At 42.1% G+C, this 21,447-nt stretch overlaps 1 long non-coding RNA gene across 1 annotated transcript; it reads right to left on the bottom strand.

Moving 5' to 3' along the window:
- Positions 1–1,758: 1,758 nt before the first annotated feature.
- On the bottom strand, positions 1,759–21,227 carry LOC120783436. The gene is made up of 3 exons (XR_005706334.1): positions 21,191–21,227; positions 2,434–2,552; positions 1,759–2,091 (listed from the first exon to the last, which is right to left on the bottom strand). It is a non-coding gene; the product is annotated as an uncharacterized LOC120783436 (long non-coding RNA).
- Positions 21,228–21,447: the final 220 nt, after the last annotated feature.

Genomic DNA, 21,447 nt, shown 5'->3' with positions numbered 1-21,447 from the left:
ACTCCAACTCCACCCTGAGACCCAGACCTGTATCCTTGGAATTAAAATCGGACAATGCACCTCAGGTCTAGTGCCAGAGCCTTCGGTGCCAATGCAAGAAGTAGTGTTCCCTCTATGTGGCAAGGCAGAGAACGAGGCTGAGAGGACAGGGTGCTGGATTGGGCGATGTAGTAGGTCCGACATTCATGGAGGAGTTCACCTCTCGTCACGGACAAGTGATTACTGTGTTCAAAACCCAGAAGAGTAACTCAACGGCTTAAGGCGTGGTTTTCCTAACCATCCCTTCACCGTACTTTATTTGTCATAGCAACCATCTTTCCCTAGCCCTAACCACACCATAGCTGCCATGCACGATTGTTACAGGAGGTGAGAGTTGTAAAAACGTCGGCACTGGTTTCGAGACCAGCGTGTTTTTAACCCGGCGAAAGTCTTTTTAGTGTGTTTTAGCAGAAAATTTGGAAGAAATCACAGCAAGAACCTACAACTTTGTTGAGGTTTATATGCGGAATAGAAGGAAGCACCTAGCGGACTCTTTCCCCGGAACGAAATTGGATGGGGCTGTTTTGGAAAAGTATTAGATGGAATGTTATTTCATTTTTGAAGAAAAGGATACATCTCCACAACCTCTAAATGCTTTGAATTCATTTGTAAAGCTGACCTTGAATGACAGTCTGGAAAATCAGTTAGCAGGAAACCATGGTAATTGTCAGTTGCTCGCAAAAATCTGTAGAGTTGTTGCATGTGTGTTTGGCTGTTCAGCTGCAAGCATACTCATTAATCCGGCTCGGTGCAAAATTCAGGTGTCTCTAGTTTCTGGACACCAGGTGTGTGAATGATGGACTGCATTAAAAAACCAAAGCATTTTTTTTTTTTGCTTTTGCCCATGGAGACAGTGTTTTTCACTTATTCATTTTCTCAGTGTGTGACTGGCAGGACGACTGCCTCATTCTAAATTATATTTTGTTAGAATTTTAAATTGTCAATTCTAATTTTTTTTTGTTTTTAAACAAAGTAGTTTGAGCAACTTAGCCTTAGTTCACACGGCCGTTTTTCCCGAGGGGCTGCTCTGCTCAGACTCTGCCTCCTCCAGCACAGCGTTACTGGCTGCCTGCAAAACTTCGCTCCCGAAGCAGCTTCTCTGACACGACGTGTTCCGTGGGGAGAAGTTGTCCTCAGATTGACACTCAGTCTCGGCCGTTATTTACGAGTACGGAAAACGAGGGGAAGCGGTAATTGTTTTGCTGCCGGCCCTGCTTTTACAGTCACAGATCCTCTTTGTGTCGCTGTCAGCACAAGTATTGGGATCTCCGCTATTACGTTGTCTTGTGATCACGTAAATATGAATTTTTATTTCACAACGCAAAATGGCCTCGGGAAACATTGACCAATTAAGTATGTGTAAAGTTTCTACATTTTTAGCTGTGACCAAATGTTTATCTCTCACAACTACAAACTGGATTCCAAACTAGAGTCAATTTGCCCGCAAACCACCATATAATTCACTTCTTGTAAAGCTTTGGAGCTATGAGGAGGAGACAGAGAAAGACAGTGGTCTGGGAAGCTTCTTTAAACATTTTTGATATATTCTAACACTTTTTCTTTTTCCTTTTTTTTTTTTGCCATGGCTCTTGGTCAACTCCGGCCAGTGGCTCAGTTAAAAAGGATGTGTGACGTTAAAGCTGACCTATTTGACCCCTTTTTAAAAATACCACAAGCAGCAAGCATGACCACACCTTCCCCACACCTTCTGTATCGCCACTGTTAAGAATGAGCGGTCTGCCGCACTCACCCTCCACCGCCGGGTGAAGGTGCTGTGATCGTGCACCCTGGGAAAAAAAACACGGCGGCTGATGAGAGCACAGCAGCGCAAGTGTATCTTTTTGAACCAGAGTCGAGGAGGAGGCTCCCGCACAAGTTGAAGCATCGAGGATACACAAGGACAGTCCTTCGTGATTGGTTAAAACTTTGTCCGTGCTGCCCACTTGGGGTATCTCCACCCAGTATCTCCACCTACTTCAAATCCATCTGCATTTTTGAGTTTGAGGTTTGATCCTTCGAACTTCCCAGAACTGGTCACTGTGTAGTATCATTCTAGAAGAGCCGCAGAGAGAGAGAGGTAGCAGTGTGGATTCTTGAGGGCACTACATAATGCATACATTTCACACTCAGACATCCAACAGGACACAATCTGCTGCCACAGACCCAATAGTTGAACAGACATTCGCCCCTTGTCCAAACTTTAGCGAAACAAAATGTGGGATTCTAGAGAAAGATTTCTTATTTTCCCTTGGGCAGCACTGGCCCCCAGTCAATTTGTGTGCACACTCCTTTCCTAATCAAACCTTTGCCATTCATTCTAAGAAAAGTACCCTGCACAAAGGAATGCAAAAAAAACAAGCAGAGAAAAAAAAAAAAGATTAATAGCAGAAATACCTCTAACTGAAGAAGTGTAACATCCAGTTCTGTCTGCGCGAGTCAGAGCTTGAAGGAGCCGGTAGGTAATTCATAATCAACGCCAGCACTTCACCTGCATTTGGAAACAGCCGTTCTCCCTGGAGAAATACGTGGGATTCTAGTGTAATGCTTCGTAAATTGCTTGAGAATTCTCATTTTCCATGCCTCCTTTTTCAGATAAGACAGCTTGTGAAAGCAACGTGTGACACCTGGGTTTTTTGTTTTTTTTAATTTATTTTAACAAAGTGATATTCAGACCACACTCGACGTGAAGAAACACGAAGAGGTCGTCTTATCTGTTTAAATCCGTCTGATTCACATATCGTAGATGGGGACCTCCACGCTCTTACACGCCTTAAATCGAGGGTGCCTTAACCAGAGTTGTACAGGTTATAAAGCCCCCTGAGAAGTACTGAAAAAAAAAAAAATGCAGCCATGAGGCAGGTAGAGTCTTGCACATAAAGTACGTCTGAAGTTGTTGATCCTCGGTTCGTCCCCTGCTGACCTGGAATGATCTACCCTTATCCTCTCCCACTCGGACCCCCGTGACCATTTACTCCCGCTTGAACCACAGTTCTCTTTCCTGACTAAGGTTTGTTCAAAATGTGGCAGCAAAGATCCTACCCAAACTAAAGCATGGAAACTTATCATCCCTTCACTGGCCGCAGTTGCATTTCAGAATCGGTTGTTGACGAAATTGTCTTCATTTTTGCTCTGTGAGGCACTCTGCAACCGTTGTTCTGAAAGAAGCCCAAAAAGGGTGTATCCTTATCATTGTAAAAGGCCCATTGAAAGAAAAAAAACACAAGTGAGTGCGGTTGCCGCAGAAAAAGAGCAGAATAATAAGATGAGCAGAGAAACAAAAACCGGACTCATCACGATGCAAAAATTTCATCAATAATTTGACAATTATGCATTGAGTGACACCAAAATCCTGCCCACTTCTCAGGTGTCAGACAGCCTTAGAGAGAAGAATCATTGTCAGAGCGCCTACAAACTAAAAATCTAACGTGCGTTTGTTTATGAATATGATGTTCAACCAATCTTTAGCACAATTAGCAGCCAATCGAGTCTTTCTACCAGTCGGAAATCATTGAAACCTTTTTTACGACAAAATCATTGTCGTAATTCGGTAGCACTAGTCTGCCTTTTACTGCGCTGTAAACTATTTTTTGACACATTTTTTTTGACAGCCACAGTAAATAAAGTGCCTTTGGGCAGAACTGACAAAGAAACACAACAACCATTTCTAATCCCTGCAGAGGGAGAAAAGCACAGAGAACAAAAAAGAGACGCCGATGAAAAGAGAATATAGTGACGTCTGCTAGTGTGAAGTCATTACAGCAGGGAGCCCAACTTTCAGCCGTGGAAACTGAGAATCTCCATCTACCACTCAGCTATCACTTCCGCTATCAAAGAAGATAGCCTTAAATTCCTATGCAGGGGGTCTGTGTGTGTGAAGGCATGTACGAACGCGTGAATATGCATTAATGTGCCAGAAAACGCAGACTTGCAAATGTACGGGTGTGTGTTTCACAGAAGTTGGAGACAGGATTATTATGTGATTGACAGTGATTTGCAGCTGTGCTCGCTACAAGAGAGACGACAATCATCTACATACACACACCCTCTCTGCAGGAGTGATAGATCGTTATGCTTCTCCATTTGGGAAATCAGAAGAATGGAAGTCGCTCAACGCCTCGCCCTCACTCGGTCTTCAGATCTCTCTCTTTCCATCTCACTCCCTGCACGGAGAACCTGAGCCACTGTGTTTTGTTCGCTATTTGCATTGAAATCACATCACGGCAGCATGCGGGGTAATGAACGAGCACAGCCTGAGAGGAAGGCGGGAAGCAAGACAGGCAAACAGAAAGGCAGATAGACAGGCAGACGCACGGGAAGGGTAGCTGACAGGAAGGAGGAAAGGTGAACAGAGATGCACGGGCGGGTGGAAAGAGAAAAGAACGATTGAAGGAAAGAAGAAAAGGAAAAGAGGGACCGAGGAAAGGGCAAATGGAAATGCAGAGGCAAGTACAAAGAAATGAGGGAGTTAGGAAGAGATAGGACAAGCAAAAAGAGACGTAAAGGCACACAGAAGAGTAGGAAGACAAAAGAAATACAGCATGTTGGAAAGATCAGAAGCAAGGAAAGAAAGTAGAGACGAAATAAATGAAATACGGGGGGGTAGAAAAAGCAAGGAAAGAGAGATACAAAGGGAGGAAAAGGAGAAGGACAAAAGTTATGAAAGCAAAGCAAGAAAGAAAAGGGAAAAAGAAGGAAAAGGGAAAAGAGGTGCAGAGGCAGGCAAAAAGAAATGGAAGAAGGAAGAAATGAAGCAGCAATTAAAGCAAAACAGAAAGGAGGAAAAGAGATGAAAAGAGATACAGAGGCAGACAGGAAGGAAAAGGAAAGAAGTACGGAGAAGAAGTGGAGAGACAAAAAAGAAAGAAAAGAAACAAGAGAAGGAAAACGAAAACAAAGAAAGAGAAAGACTAACTGCTGAACAGTGTGATGGAGAGAAGTAGATTTCGTAAGCAAAAGCTTGTTAGACGGAATCAGATTTGTTGAACAAGGGAAACGGTGAAACCACCTGTGTAGTATTAAATGAATTCAGTAGCATAACTGGTAATACAGGGGCAGGATGTGGAAAGGTCATTATCACAGCACAAGCAGGATATTATCAGTGACACAGTGGTAAATCAGAAGGTGCGTAGACTGCGTGACCTCCGGTTGGCTCCCATTGTAACACAAAACACCATCAATTTAGATACAATTCATTTGATTTTAAGAGCACTCCCTTTCACCTTCAAAGACAGCCATCTGCACATAATATCAACGATCAACTACATCCCTGGATAGAAACTTCCCTGAATCATAACAGTCAGTAGAATTTAAAATGAGCAGGGGGTTGGGGTCACGCAATTGCAGTTTGTGTGCACCTGTGTTACTGTAGTTTTACAAGCTGCAAAACAACATTTAAAAAGATAATTGGACTTTGGGGGAGTTTTACTATTTTGCTGTGCGAGAACAACTCATGGACGCCCTTTCGATATCGAGGGCCGACTGCTGACATATGCAGGCAGTATATGCCTTGGCCACCAGCAGTAGGAGCATGAGCACTCCTCTGTAGTCCCCCAGTATGTGTGAGATTTAAAGCATAAATTTGAAGAACATGAATGTTGTCAGTATAGATCAGGGTTAGGGGTTTTTTTTCTTCGGCTGGCATCTTCCCCCGTAAAACCTTCAGCTGACAACCTGTAAAACCTTGTAGAGAAATACTGAAATTCTGTATAGTTCCACGAATTGAAAAATTGAGTACTGAAAGGTTTTATCTTTGGCTGCAGGACATCAGAGTCAGAGAGACCTTGATGGAAAAATCCGTCAGTTCAAATTCTTACACAGACACACACAGGAATGAACACGTGCTCACAAGTATTCACACACACACACACACACAAATACACGCTTGTGCTATATTTTTAAGGACTCGTATGTATTAAGCTTTTAACAATTCTAACTTGAAGTAAAAAAACATTTGGTTCCAAATTTTAGGATCTCACTGTAATATTTGATATTCATGACCGGATAGGCAACAAATAAAGGGGTCCCCAGATGGGAGTTGATTCCCCACAGTGTGACAGTGTGACCGGATTTTGTCCCCACAGAATGATTCATTACAGGAAAACACACCCAAACTAGTGTCTTGCTAATACCCAGACACCCATTCAGTATGCTGTAAAGCATGAAGGTCTACATCAGTACTCTGTCTGCAGCTGACTTTGTTATGTCCTGTCTGTGTGTGTATGTGTGTGTGTGTGTGTGTGTGTGTGTGTGTGTGAGAGAGAGCGGGGGGGAGATAGAATTCTGTTCGCACACTCACATTGTGGGGACTCGCCTCCCGTCTGGGGACACATGGTCTTCACAAGTTTAACGGGGTATTTCAGGGTAAATTTTTCCGTGTGAAGATGAGTCGGTATCAATATGGATGAGTGTACTGTATGTGTGTGTGTGTATGTATAATTATATATATACATACACACACACACACACACACACACAGACACCCACAATCAGCCAGAACATTTCAACAGGTAACTGGTTTTGGTGTCCTTGTTTTTATTCATGTGACTATGTGTGTGTGTCTCTCTTATTAAGTGTGTATATTTGAATATGAGCATATGCATCTGTGCGTTTCTGACTTTGCATATGTGTGTGTATTTGATCAACCAACAACACAAGTCATGAACTGACGGCTGTCTGGCAGCCATCTGTGATATTATGGATTTCAGAGCCTCTCATCAGAACATGATTAAAAGAGACTGTTTTTAAAATGACAGCATGAGTTTGACCACTGAAACAATAAAAATGACCCATTTTTATGTTATCATGACCCTGTGGTGGTCATGTGCATAATGGCCGCACTCCTTATGGATTTATGTGGCGTTTGTTAGGTAGTGGCAAGGGTAAGGAAACTCCGTTACGGGGGCTATATGTGAGTTTGCTCTGTTGCCAAATGCAGCTTCTTGCCGGGAGCGGGTGGTGGTGATGGCGGTGGTGATGGTGGTTGCTTGCCAAGAGCTTCAGCCATTGTTGGGTTCACTAGACAGGAGGTTAGGAAACGCCCTCCGGGCCGCACTGCTTTGTCCTCTCATGTTGGACTGAGGGCAGACTGGACGCTACAGTGACTCACTATCGCAAAGTGGTATTACGAGATGGGACGGGGCTAGCTGGTTAGCATGCTAACTTCAGTAGAAGAAAAGAAGTGATAGAAATGGAAGCAAAACAATAGTTAACATTGCCGTTGCTTTCCACCGATGGAGACAGCTCTTGGCAAATTAGTTTGATGCTGAACTCGCTACTTTTCTCCTAGACTCGTAAGTAAACAGCTGTTAATGGGAACGCTGGCTATGTAGCCATACCTAAAACTGACATAAAGCACCTTTGAAATGGAGTGCAAGCAACATATGACGCGGCAGGTATGATGCTGAATCTCTATCGGCTGATAATCACACAGCAGCAGATGGCAAGGAAGCTGTAGTGAAATTTATTTCGTCCTTTTACAGCTTGTAAGTGTTGGCAAAGACACTTCAGTACCTTTTCCGTTTGGATTCAGTCACAACAAGCCATGTGAAATATGTGTTCTTTAGACGGTATCGTTCACAGTGCTGTTGATGCATGCAGTACACCTGCTGCCCTGCTGCACAGAGCCGTCGACTAAGGTCTGCATAAGCAGCCTGTGTTGTTTTATGCGCCGACGTGAAATGGAGAGAAAGCCCCGCCCAACCACCACAGAACCGGAACTGTGCCGGTCGTTCTTTGGAGCACACCCACCGACTCTTCCCTCTCAAAGGCAAAGGTGCATGCCGTGGGAAATATCACCGCAAACCCTGTTGGGGAGGAATGACGTGGGTTGGATGGAAGAATTTGACACCAGCGACAGCAGTCAACGTTGGCCTCTTTCAACTATGACCACAATCTTTACCTAACCTTCACCAAGTAGTTTTACTTGCCGTAAGAAAACTAAGCCTTAACCACAGTGGAAGCTGCTCAAATAGTAAAATTAGTCCTTTTTGTAACAGTAATACGGGTTGCCCCTGACAATAGGCAGCCAGATCGGAAAATGCTCAGATGGACCCGTTTTTTATCATTTAGCTGTAAGGACTTGTTGGAATCCATAATTCAGTCATCATTCATCAGTGTAAGACCATATGTTACAATATTCCCTACAATGTATTACGCAGCTCAATGAAGTTTATTGTTGTTGTCTTTAATTGGAGCCGTTTATCCACATAAGTTCAAAATACATGTTGTCCTTAAATTCTGAAAGTACACATACTTCTACTATATAGTAACTCATGTGCTGTACAAATATTTGGAATTATATGCCCTTCTGCCTTGGAGAGTGCTGTTGTTAGTATATCACTGTGCGCATCATGTGAAAAGAAGCATTGTTAACGGCAAGGTTTTCTGTAAGCCTGTGTTCCTGGATGTCTGTGCCTTTGTGAGTCCGTGTTTGTGTGTGTGTCTTCCTCGAAGGGCACTGGTAGGTTGTGCTTCAGACAGAGATATGTAGTTGGATGCGAGAGCACAGACATTTCACCAGGAACAAGCCGTTTTCCCAATGCACAAATCCAGCCTTTGTCGCCGTGATTTATTGTGAGCTGGCTGTAGCCGCACAGCCAGCACAGCTCATGCAGGCCACTGGAACGTTAAAGGACACGGACACACACACACAAAAACACGCACACACACACACACACACACAACCCCAAACAAAAAGGCAGGCACTCAAACACAAGGGTTAGACGCTACGCTTGCACAAATACAAACATACATTAGGGAAAGTTACCAGGTGACATTCACGCAAGCGGACACGCAAGCTCACATATTCGAACAAATGCCTAGAGCTACGCCCAAACAAAAATACACACACACCATCAGACACACACAGTCTTTTTTGGGCCAGGCAGCACACTGCAATATGTTTTTTTTGAGCTGTGTGTGTTTTTCAAGTAATACTTATCTCCAAGCAGTCGTCCATTACATCTGATGTTTTGTATAATAAAAGAAAAAGACATTAACATGAGATATGAGCATGTTCACACAGTGAGCATGTGTGTGTGTGTTTGTGTGTGTGTCTGTGGTGCTCAAGGGCACATTTGAATAGTTTAGACCCCCTGATGTAGATCTGAAACACTCCAATGTTGGATTTATTCTAATTCCCCAAGGTGACACACAGTCTCGACCACATGTATAGGCCGATATACAGTACGATACTATGCATGAGCACAGAGTTGCGTGTGCGTTTCAACACGAAGACATGAACTCAAACGAATACCAAAGAAGGTAGGCTTTTGGCATTTAGGGTGTTTTTGGCCTTCACACCCTAAATGCCATAAATACACACATATCTACACGCATTCATAAATACAGGCACACAAACATGGTTCTGCTTGATACAGATTTTATGACTCTTCTTTAACCTTTACAGTGTTTGCCATAGATCGGGATTTTACTTGTGGTGGTGGGTGGTGCGGCTTGCGACCGATGTGCATGCAGAGACCCATGCAGTTTAGAGGGCGAGAGTGTAACCCAGGTTATTTTCTGTAGCTACAATTTACAGATGTCCCCTAAACGCCTCAAAAGCAGACTATCGGTAGACCCTACAATTTACCAGTGTTCCTTAAACACCTCTCATGTAGGCTATTGGTAGGCGCTAGTTAATGCAGCGCACGCAACTCAGACAACTGTGTGGCCAAAAATTAGTTTGTTTGAAAAGCGTGTATAAGGCATTAGAGCTAAGATTTTACCTGAATCTGAGTGATTTTATCCACCTGTGCAGGCTGCCCACGTACCGCCTATGTACGGGAAGCACTGCTTTACATTGAGCTTTTACTACTCATGGTTCCCCCCAAGGTTGCAGGGTTGCATGAGCTCATTTTTCGTTGTCCAAAGCGGAAAAACAGTCATCACATTTCTTGAAAAACGTGAGGGGGCCAGTGAAAAACCAATGTGTTCTCTCCCTCTCCACGTATAAATTAGATATATTAGATAGGGTTCAGTAGACATACTGTACAACGGCAGCCATGAGAGAAATCCCCCTTTGTGCATCGATGGTGCGTAACAATAAATCAACAGCACATTAATGCAGAGACATTAGATTGATTGTGATAAATAAATGAGACTGTGGCTGAGAGGACCATCTGCCTCTACAGTCAATTTTACGTTATGTGACTCCTTAAAATTTCAGCATGTCTTTGAAGCACAAACTAGAATGTCTTTAATGGACACCTCTACAGTTTTACATTTCTTTATGCATTGTTCAAACTTTACAAGAGTTTACCTTGAACCAATTGGGTTTATGTCAGGATCTGGTCATACATAAATAATGTCTCAGATTTACCTTTTAAAGCCCTGACTGTCATCTTTTAAATTGTTCTGATGGCATATGTTATTGCTTTTAGAAGAATAAGGCTCATGTTGTCAAACCCTACACATAATGTAGAGGCTTTGAAGCTACGCCAGGCAAGATTATTTTGTGAAATTACAGCCATCTGACATCCTGTTGATTAGATGTTTGAGTAAACCATATAAATGCCATGCACTATGTTTAAAAATACTGGGACAGTTTGCAGCCAAGAGTGACGTCGTCTGGAAGAAAGTCCACGCCTCCAAGTCTGAGTCCATGCTACTGTACCCTTTACATTTTGGAGGTTGGTGCCCCATCTGAAGGAATTCAAGTGTTGCAGGGTATTGTTCATGAGTGAGGATCGGTGCAGCAGACTGTTGTGTTTACAAGAGAGCCAAGCCTAAAAGTGAAGCTCGCAATTTACAAGTAGATCTGCATTTCAACCCCTCCTTACGGTCATGAGTTCTGGTTAGTAGCCAAAAGAATTTGATTGTGGATACAAGTAGCCAAAATTAGTTTCCCTCAAAGGTTGGCTGGGCTCATCCTTAGAGAAAGAGTAAGGAGCTGAGACATTTGGAAGGAGGTCAACGTGGTATGCAGCGCTTTGTTGCATTGAAAGGATCCAGGATGAGGTAGATCTGGAATCCGATCAGGATGCCACCTGGACTTCTGAGGTTTTCTGGAAAAGTTAACTGGATATATTGTAAAGATTATATCTCCCTTTTTGTCTGGGGGAAATTTTAGGTCCCAAAGGAGGAGTTAAAGGAACATGACTGGGGAGAAATGTGTCTGGGTTTGCTTGTTTAGCCTGCAGCTGTCATTGCGACCTGGACCAGGATAAACAGCGGAAAATGGATAAATGGTTGGACACCTAATCGAATGGCAGGTATCAATAGTACTTTCTTTAATTTTCATTGGAAAAAAACAATAAAACTGAAATTGCTGCAGTCACCAAAATGGTAGTATGCGACAAAGCTCCTCATGGTTGAATGCACCAGTATCCACATAACAACAAACTGATATACTGCAAAGAAAATGTATTTCTGTCACCAGTTAATACTTTATTCCGTGACAGTTCATGTTGGAAGATGCAATTAAGTTCAGCAGGAGTTCAGGATCAGTATAAGAAGTACTTCTACTTAGCTGCATCTGTAGGCTTCAGGGCAAAAACAGACGCCCATTCCACTCACTAAATTTGAATTTAGTATTTAAGTGCATGTTAGCCCTCGGTGTCTTGATGTCACATTGATGCTTAGCTATTTAGAGAGCAGTGCCTGGCTCCCCATACAAGTGGAAAATCTGTTTACAGAGCTAAGACGCACCCACTTCTTTCCATCATCCCCTCTCTATCTCTGGCTTTCTCACTTTGTATCCCCTCAATTGTACGGCTGTTAAAGGTAAAAGTGTTAAAGGCAAAACAACAGCCCAACAAACAACACTTCACTCATTCAAATTTTGCCAATTATTATTTGCTAATATCAATGGAATAAACATTCAAAAGTACCTGTAGAAAATACTTAAGCTAGTCTCTCAGTTTTTTAGTGTTCAGAACACTGAAGTCATGAATTTAAAATGTTTCCTCACCAAATACAGTAAAAGCATAAGCATATTTTTTTACTTACTTGTCATGTTATCTAGTCCTGCAGACAGTTTTGGTTTTTACTCATCCAGCTTTTGGGATACCTTCCTTTGAGATTTTGCCCTCCACCCCAATGAAAGCAGCACTGTTGTGTTTCAGAAACATCATAATCCACAGACCTCGCCATGGACACTTTGCATTAGGACTACTTTCCAATAGCCCAATGGCTGCAGAAAGGAAACAATAAATAACGTGATTGTATCAAGCTACTATAAAACTATTATAATATTACCCCTATAGTATTTCAAACGTGAAAACAACAGTATAAAACTGTTAGAGATTTTCTCTGGCTGCCAAGCACATGAGGATACAGTGTATATGACAGATGCCTATTTGTGCTACCCTTTGAGTAACTGTTTTTGTTTTATATTGATATTATAAACTGCAACAATTTTTCCACTCTCTCTCTGTCCATCTTTGTTTCCTCCACTAACCTCAGGGTGCTGTGCTTTCTAGGCATAAAATAATTCATATCGCGGTACCTCCAACAGTAATTACGGTACCAAAACACACACGGAGAAATCACATATACAGACATCCACACAAGCAGATGAGGCGTGTGAGCGGACAGACTCGGCCATGCATGTAACCGCACACCAGCAGGAGAGCACATGCACACACTCACACAAACACTAATACCATTAATATGCCAGAAAAGTAGAAGACATGCACACATATACATACACATGTACGAAATCTCACAGTGAGCTATCCCAAGTCTTGACGGTAGGATTTAATTAAAACGTGTCAAGTTTAATGAGGCTGAAGTCACTGCTATCAGTCAACATACACACACACACAAATAAGCAAATAAAGCAAATATATACATACACACACACACACACACATATATATATACATAAACATATATACATACATACATAGACATATATATACAAATTGTACACATAAAAATATAAAGTTAACCACTAGCCACACACATCAACATTGACACACTAATTTGGCAAAATTCCTGTCTAGAAAACAGGTTACACAAACACACATCACACACAGACTGTCTGCTTTACCAAGGACATGCTTTATGTAGACTGACACACACGCACATTGTCCGGACCCCTTGAACAGACAGACACACAGAAACACACTCAGCCACACACACACACACACACACACACACACACACACACACATACACACCTTAAAGTCTGTTCCCTGATTGAGGACATACTTAATGACACAAACGTCCTGTCCTGACACTGGCACAGTGTACACACATACACTCACTCACTTTTCTCCTCTGACTAAAAGTGGACTCATTCACACACACAGACACGCCGCCTCATGGTGATGAGTCATGGAGTCTAAATCAGCGTCCTGTCTACACACACATATATACACATTTTTCATCATAAAAATGGATCCGGCTTCAACCAGTATTGAGGACTAGGAAGGCATGTGAGGAGTATTAGAAGCTCACTACAGAAGTCCTGCTGTTTGGAGAAGTCTAATTTGGCTCAGTTATGATGGAGGAACACATTAAAAAAAAACCACAAAAAAATTCTGTCAGTGGTTTGCAAAGACAAAGACAGAAGCACCATGAAAAGTAGTATAATGAACGTAAGTGATTACTGAGATTTGGCACCATTTGGATTGGAAAGTCAAGTCAAGTGTGAGCCATAGGGAAATTAGCCTCTGTAGCGACAGGTGTCCAGTAGTGTTTAACCAGTCCTTAGCCCCCGTGTATTAATTAAGTATATAAATATAGACTATATTTCTATACTGTATATACACCTAACATACTTTAAACACAGCACTTGTTAGCTTTGAAAAATCCTGCTGAGGTTATAGATCCAACTCAACCTGCTGAGACTAAGCACTGGTAAGACTCATACTGCTCTACATACATGGATGCAGATTACAGCTTTCCACACACACACACACACACACACACACACACACACACACACACACACACACACACACACACAGCCCAGTAATACCACTTTCCCCCCTGATTTTCTGTAGCCAGTGGTCAGTCTCAACTGCAGCAGATTTAGGCTCCTTCAATGCTTAACGAACCACATCTCCCCTTTAACACTGGACCTTAATAACATGGCTAGCTCCCCTTTAACAGTTGACATCATTAGACAACTAATTCTCCTAATGCGACCACGCAGTGTGACCGAAATACTTTCTTTATTCCATTGTTGGCAATGGCCAGGAGCTAAAATTGTCTCACTGATACATGAGCAGATACTAACCTTCAAACCCCAATCAATGAACACATTGTAATTTTTTTATACATCAATAGTGGCTGAAGGCCACTTGCTTTTAACTTGTTTGTGGCTTGTAATACTTATCCAATACTAACAATGAGACTTTTTTGTCCCCCAACATTCAGGTTTTAAGGTAATAAAGTCAGTACTCATTCCTTTGGAAAATAAGCCCAGGGGACTAAACCTTGCTCTGCTGCAGTGCTTTCTATTTGTATGTCAGCCGGCATATTGGATGTAAAGTTTTAACAGGCCATGGATTTTGATTCTGTTTCGAACCTTATTAAAGCAAAACATACTGACTGGTCAGCTGGTAGATTGGTTACAGTGCAACAGTTCCAAGAATGAAAAACATAAGGGTCCATATCAACGGGAGCCAGGATGCTCCTTTTGAGTCATCCCCCACTTATCCTTCATTTCTCATGTGAGAAACGCACATGAAGTGTTTCTGAGAAGAGCGCCGCACATCACAGAAGGCCTTGCATGCTCACAGCTTGTTGGCAGATCACTGTACTGGAAAAAAAACAAAAAACTTTGATCTGAAAGTACCCTGGTGAGAAGAGAGAGTGCATTTCTAGCCATAATTTAGTTGTATAATAAAGGTAGGCAAGGTTGAGATGGAAAGGAGGCGGACGTGAAAAAGTTCATCTAAAGCTGGATGCCCCAAATTCATTCTGGCGCCACTGACTATGTAGGATCGTGAAGGCAGACCATGTATCAAACAACTGTAAACAAGCAGAGATGACAGCTATAGGAGAGATGAGAGTCAAGTTCTGGCACAGACTCAAACCAAACAACCCAGTTTGAAAAACAGCCCAAGACTTTTAGAAATGTGCATCCACATTTAGCCAAAGATAAAGACGAACGTCAGAAACCGAGAAATTGTTTTTTCTTCTGTCACAAACTGCAGGCTGAGTTTACATGTAACAACACGTCCAATTAGACATTTGACACGAGACTCGTGTCCTTCATACACAAACTCCCAGCAATGCAAACTTACCAGCTTTTAACAATTAAAATAAAAACATTTCCTATCTTCTTCACACTGAGGAGTGTTTGACAGCCGAGCTCCATCTCAAGACGTCTGAAATCAGCTGAAAATTGAGGTTTCTGGATAAATACTGTATAATTTATGTGCTACTGTATTATTTTGCTACATAATTTACCTATCTTTCACACAGGAGGAGTGTTTGACACCGAGCTCCCATCTCAAAGTGAATCTGAATCAGCTGAAAATTGAGGTTTCTGGATAAATACTGTATAATTTATGTGCTACTGTATTATTTTGCTACATAATTTATGAAATGAATATCTGATTTCTGCTATGAATGAATATAGTGCATACAGTTTGTAGGTCTATTTATGCGCACAACAAGTTCCCAAGTAACAGTATCTTCAGGTCCAGCAAAGAACGCAAAGTTCCCAAGTAACAGTATCTTCAGGTCCAGCAAAGAACCATATGGTTTTGTTCTGAAACCATTTTGTCCGAGGGCGAATTCACACCCGCAGTTTGTTTACTTTGGTCCAAACTGAAAAAAAAAAAAAAATTCCAAAGACACATTGTTGCTACTTAGTTTTGGTCCAGTTTGTGTTCACACTGGCTTTTTATGTCCATATGAACTGACAGGTAACTCATTGACTGGACAGTTTTGTCGACTGCGTCATTGTTTTCACACCGGAAACAAACTGCGCCAGAGTCCACTTGAAAGCAAGACTGAGACCCACCTTTGCAGGCGTTTGAGCGTTTCACGACAGCTTTCACGTTAACACTTTACAATACACAAAATTACAACCAGGAACGAGTGAGGGACGACTCAGGAATGACCTGATAGTTGATGAGTCTTTAATAAGCCATATTGTAAAGTGTTACTACTTTCACGACAGCTTTACAGACAAAAGTTGACCCTCGAGTCCCGTGGAGCTTAGACTGCAGGGCGTTCGCTAGCCGTGAGAATCTCCCACATCCAAACCTCTGCTCCTGGCTGGCAGCTTTTTAAATGCAAGGTGCTCTGAAGTGTTTTGATTGTTGTTCATTTGTGCCTGTTATTTGATGTGCGGGCTAGATTTTTCCTTTCATCTTCCCCATCGCAACACAAGACAGAGACGCCAAATACATTCATGAGAACTAAACCTGGATCTGAATCCAATTCCAACATGCTTTCAGTACATGACTGACTGGTTGCCAACAGTCTTGTTGCTCTCGTGGAAACAATCACCGACTTTAATTTACTCACCGAGTGAGAGGGGGATCGCTAGTAAATGTTGCTTCTGTCTGAGAGCCCTGCAAGTGTATGATGTCCCGGTGTCCTCTGTTACCATCTGTGGTTTCATCATTCCTTTTTCATCTGAATTAGGTTTCTGAATGAGAGGCTGCTACCTGAAATCCTTTTGGTAGAGGCTTGATAGCCTCCTTTAGCACACACTGGCCAGGTATCTGCAAATACAACCCAAGTTTAAAGAATAATCACTCCACTCAATCCAATAAATTGACATTAAAATCTCAAAGCGGTTCCATTTTTCATTTTAAGCTTTTCTCCTTTATTATTACTGAGCAGAAAACATATATTTCATGTATTATCTTCATAAAAGCTCCCTGAACAATACACTCTATTGAATTCCTGCTTTGCCCTGTAACACACACACACACACACACACACACACACACACACACACACACACACACACACACACACACACACACACACACACACACACACACAAAAGAGTAACTGAATAACAGTTGGAAAGCAGAAAATGATTGCTCAGTGCTTTCTTTCCCCCTCTCCGCTCTTCATCTGGTTCTCTTTTATTTTTTCAAAGTGAATCACAGAGAAGCAACCGTCGCAGCGATATTGCTCCTCTTTGTTTAAACGGATATTGGGGAGGAATCAGATAAAAATGCTATTTATTTCTCATCTCTGCCGCTTTGGTATTGGCTTTCAAGGAGTAACACTTACACACACACACACACACACACACACACACACACACACACACACACACACACACACACACACACACACACAGAAAACACACATACAAACAAGAACAAAGATAAATACAAAGAACAACAAAAACATATGCTGTACATAAACACACAAACACAACAAACAGCACAAAAAGATGTGCGCACTCATATTGTATGCCGTGTCTTCACACACACACACACACACACACACTGTACACAAACCAGCATAAATGCTAGTCAAATGCAGGAATAAGACATTCAAGACACATACTGTATAGACAGTTAACTAACAGTACATGCACTATAAAGCATTTACATCCATGCATGTGTGACGTTCTGACATTTCACATGCCAAATATAATATTTCTAATGTTAACTCTTGAACTTCGTACCCCCCCCCCTTACAGGGGCATCGTATAGCACTTCCAAGTAGCATTGTGATTTAGATAACAAGTGTTTGGCCACTGAAACTCTCTTAGGCTCTTGGGTCAAGCTCCCCTGGATCTGTACGCTGACCGGTCTGACACGGCTGGAAAGGTCAATCCGTTTAAGGAGCCATCGACTTAGTGACACACACACACACACAGTTCTCCACAGGGGTGTAGCACCTGTCTAACACCTGTCGAGACAGAAGTAAACCTGCCAAATAAAAATATGGCTCCAACGGAGAATTTTAAAGAAAAATGAAAACAATTCGACTGAATATTCAAGAGGAGAAAAGATTCATCAACATTGTCCAACCAGTGTTTTTGGGTTGTATTTTGACCCTGCTGACATGGCTGGAGATGTCAATCCATTTAGCGGCCAGTGGCTTAGTGTCATCACCAGTTCAGAGACCAGTCACCCACGATTGCTGTGGAAGCACCGACAGTGAGGGCACAAATGGTGAGACGTTTCGGACTTGATACCCTGAAGGAGGGATGTTCCAGGTACTCACTGCACCAGGCGAATCAGATACTGGTTGTTTCTTCTTCATTTGAAAGTGTGCTAATCGGTGGCGTCAGCCAGTGTGACGGCTTTAGGGTTGTCAGTTTCAGTTCAACACTTTGGGTCAGACTGAAATATCTCAATAACTATAGGACATTTTGTGATGAACTTTTCTACAGACATTCGTGGTGCCCAGAGGATTGATCCTGCTGGCTTTCCACTGATTCCCTGACTTTAATCTAGTCAGCATGTTAAAGTTTTCACTTATCCTATGAAATATCTCCACATCTACTTGATGGATTGGCACAAAACGTGGTACGTACAGACTTTCATGGTTCCTGGACGATGTGTTCTAATGGGCTTTGTCAAGCCTTGACTTTGGCTTTAACGCTATCATGAGGTTGATGCTTGGGGTTCAGAGTGGAATGTCTCAACAATTCCTGAGTGGATTGTCATATAATTTGATGCACATATTCTCTTCCCCCCCAATATGAGTTGGTGATCATTTTGGTTGTTGTCTTATCAGGCCATTCCTCATCAGGTGAGCGTTTCATTTTTTTCCAATACTTAGGTTCACGACTAAATACTGATGGTATGCTAATGGCATGCTAACACGCTAAGATTGTTAACATTATACCTTTTTAGCATCAGCATATTAGTATTTTCATTGCATACTATCATTGGCATTTAGCTCATAGTTAGCTAGTGTGGTTGTACACTTCTTGTCATGTTAAAAATCAAATTCAAGTTTAATTACTTAAGTAGCCCTCCATCACAAGCTTCGTCTAAAAAAGGAGCTTTTACAGAGACCAGGGTTACCTTGTTCTAATTACTTGTTGTAGAAAAAACAGAATTGCAAGACAAAATTATTTGATACAATATGCAACAACATAAAACACATTAAAGTAGAGCATAAGATGAAAAACAGCACACCAAGGCTCCATGACCCATCCTACTCATACCTGCCTCCACAACTAGATATGGATTCTCAGAGAATAAGGGGAGATGTTTCCGGAGAAACCCATCAGGAGAGAAGAAGGTTAAATGCTCAGAGTACAACATGTTCTGGGACAGACCGTTAAATGCACAGCAAGATGAAAACTGACAGTGAAATACATATATAGGAGAGATAAAAACATGATGCAGTTTGCAGCCGGATCTTCATTCAGCTGCATTGCTGACACAATCAACTGAGGACATTCATGTGCGTCCTTTTTCCCTCCATGATGAACTTACAACAATATCTATCTTATCTTATTAGAATATCTAAAGTCCATGGTGTGGTCCCAAAACCAAAGAGCAGGTGTACTTCCCAACTTCATAATATTGAGGATGCAATTGGTGGTGATCAGTATTGAGCAAATTTACTCAAAAAATTACACTTTATTTGTTAGTCTTTTGAAAAAAAATAAGAAATGACATTACCTTTTGCACTACTTTCTGTTACTCAATTCAGCTCTGCGCTTTAAATAAAGGCCCTAGGTCAGAGGTCTTAGGTCAAAGGCCCCAGGTCAAAGGTCCTCAGAGGGTGCCTTGCAGTCTGAAAAGTGAGGTAATGCTAAAGCCTAAGAGTCGGTGGACAAGGCTGATTATCAGAGTGGTTCATTGGCTTCACACCCTCTCACAAGCAGACCTGCAAGTGTTTGATTTGACGCTGTACTTCTTTGTATTAACCTTTATTTGAAATCAAGACAGTGACAGCGGAGTCTCCTTCATCCTCATCACATCATCATCACCATCGAATAAACTTCAACAACAACTTCAAAATGTTCCATCTTCCCAGTGAAGCCGCCCCCTCTAACTCTGAACAAAATCCAGGTGATTCCTGAATGAAGTCTTAAAAGTGACCACCTAGCAACGAAGTACACAACATGTGAATGTGAAAGCATACAACTATGGAGTAACAGGAAGACTTAACTGAGGCCTCTCCCCATCAGCAGCCGCTGTGCCAAGCGGCCACAGATGGTTTTCTGGTGTTCTGAAGGACACTGTGTCCACGATTGCAAGTTAAATGTCTATTTGATGATAGCACAGCTTTTTGGTTTGGTTTTAAACATATGATGGGTAGTGATAGTAGAAGAGAAGGGATATTTTTAAAACCAATGTGATAAAGAATGAAGTTACTTGTCCTCCAATTAAGGGGTAGAATTGGGTAGAGAAACTGAAAGAAAATAACAACAAAAAGGCCTAAGATATGGAAGACTCGAAGTTTTCATTGACATTCCAGCACAGTGCCACAGTAAAGGTGCAGCCGACACGGTTTGAGACCATATGACATCAAACACTGACACAACTTCAGAAGATCTCTTTTCACACGGACACGTGTATCAGCCTGGTGTCCTCTGTGATGGTCATCAGAGGAAAGCGACCAAAGAATGTTTTGAGTTCCTTTTCAGGAGCATCAACCATCTCACAAGACATGTAAAAAAACCCACAAAAAAACGTATCTCCGCTCGTCCCTGACTCCTCCACCGGCTGACGCACACTGAGAGTGATGTAGAGAGCTGAGGGTTAAGGAGGTTCAGGTGCTACTGAACCTCATCGGTGTCTCATCGGGCGATTTCTCATCTCTATTGGCTTTCTGACCAATGTTATGCCCTGTTTTCACTGGCCACAATCAGCCTCAGTACACAAGTACACACACTCAGTAACACACTTCAGCTCTGAGAAATGTTTTTAATAACGTTTTTTCCTCCGCAAACTGTGAAAAGCATATGGGGAGATTCCCTCTGAAGGGAGATAGCTATCATGTGAAAAGGACTCATGGTCTCTGGAATGAAAGGGAAGCGGCACAATGCCAGTTACTGCTGGAGTTGTAACAGTAAACACCGTTTTCAGAAGAATATGTGCGCATTTGTCCCCCAGATTATCATACACTGCATAATATATACTGCAAATGTTTGAAAACTTATAATCACCTCTCTTGCTAAGGCAGTGACACCGTTGAGAGTCACTCAAGTTTAATGCCACCATTTGTAATCAGCTGCAATGAAAGGTACCATAGAGAAAGACAGAGAAGTATAAGGAGGACAAAAATGAGGAAAAGAAATAGCACTTACCGTCTTTAGTGCCTGACAGGGTGTTTCGTCTTGTTACACAACCTCTTCAGAGTCCTATATCCCTCATTCCCACAATATTCAGCCACTAACTCTACACGGGCCTGTACGTATCCCACCACCGCAGTCAACTGTTAGCTACACCAAAGTTAGCATGGAGAAGGGTGAGGAGGACAAAACATACTGCTGGTGCTGAGGTTGGATGGAAAACAGGCGGCCAATAACAAAAGAGAAAAACGCGGATGAAAAATAACCTGCAC

This window comes from Xiphias gladius, chromosome 21 (assembly GCF_016859285.1).
Source record: "Xiphias gladius isolate SHS-SW01 ecotype Sanya breed wild chromosome 21, ASM1685928v1, whole genome shotgun sequence".
NCBI lineage: Eukaryota > Metazoa > Chordata > Actinopteri > Istiophoriformes > Xiphiidae > Xiphias > Xiphias gladius.
This window is presented reverse-complemented; position numbering and strand designations above follow the sequence as displayed.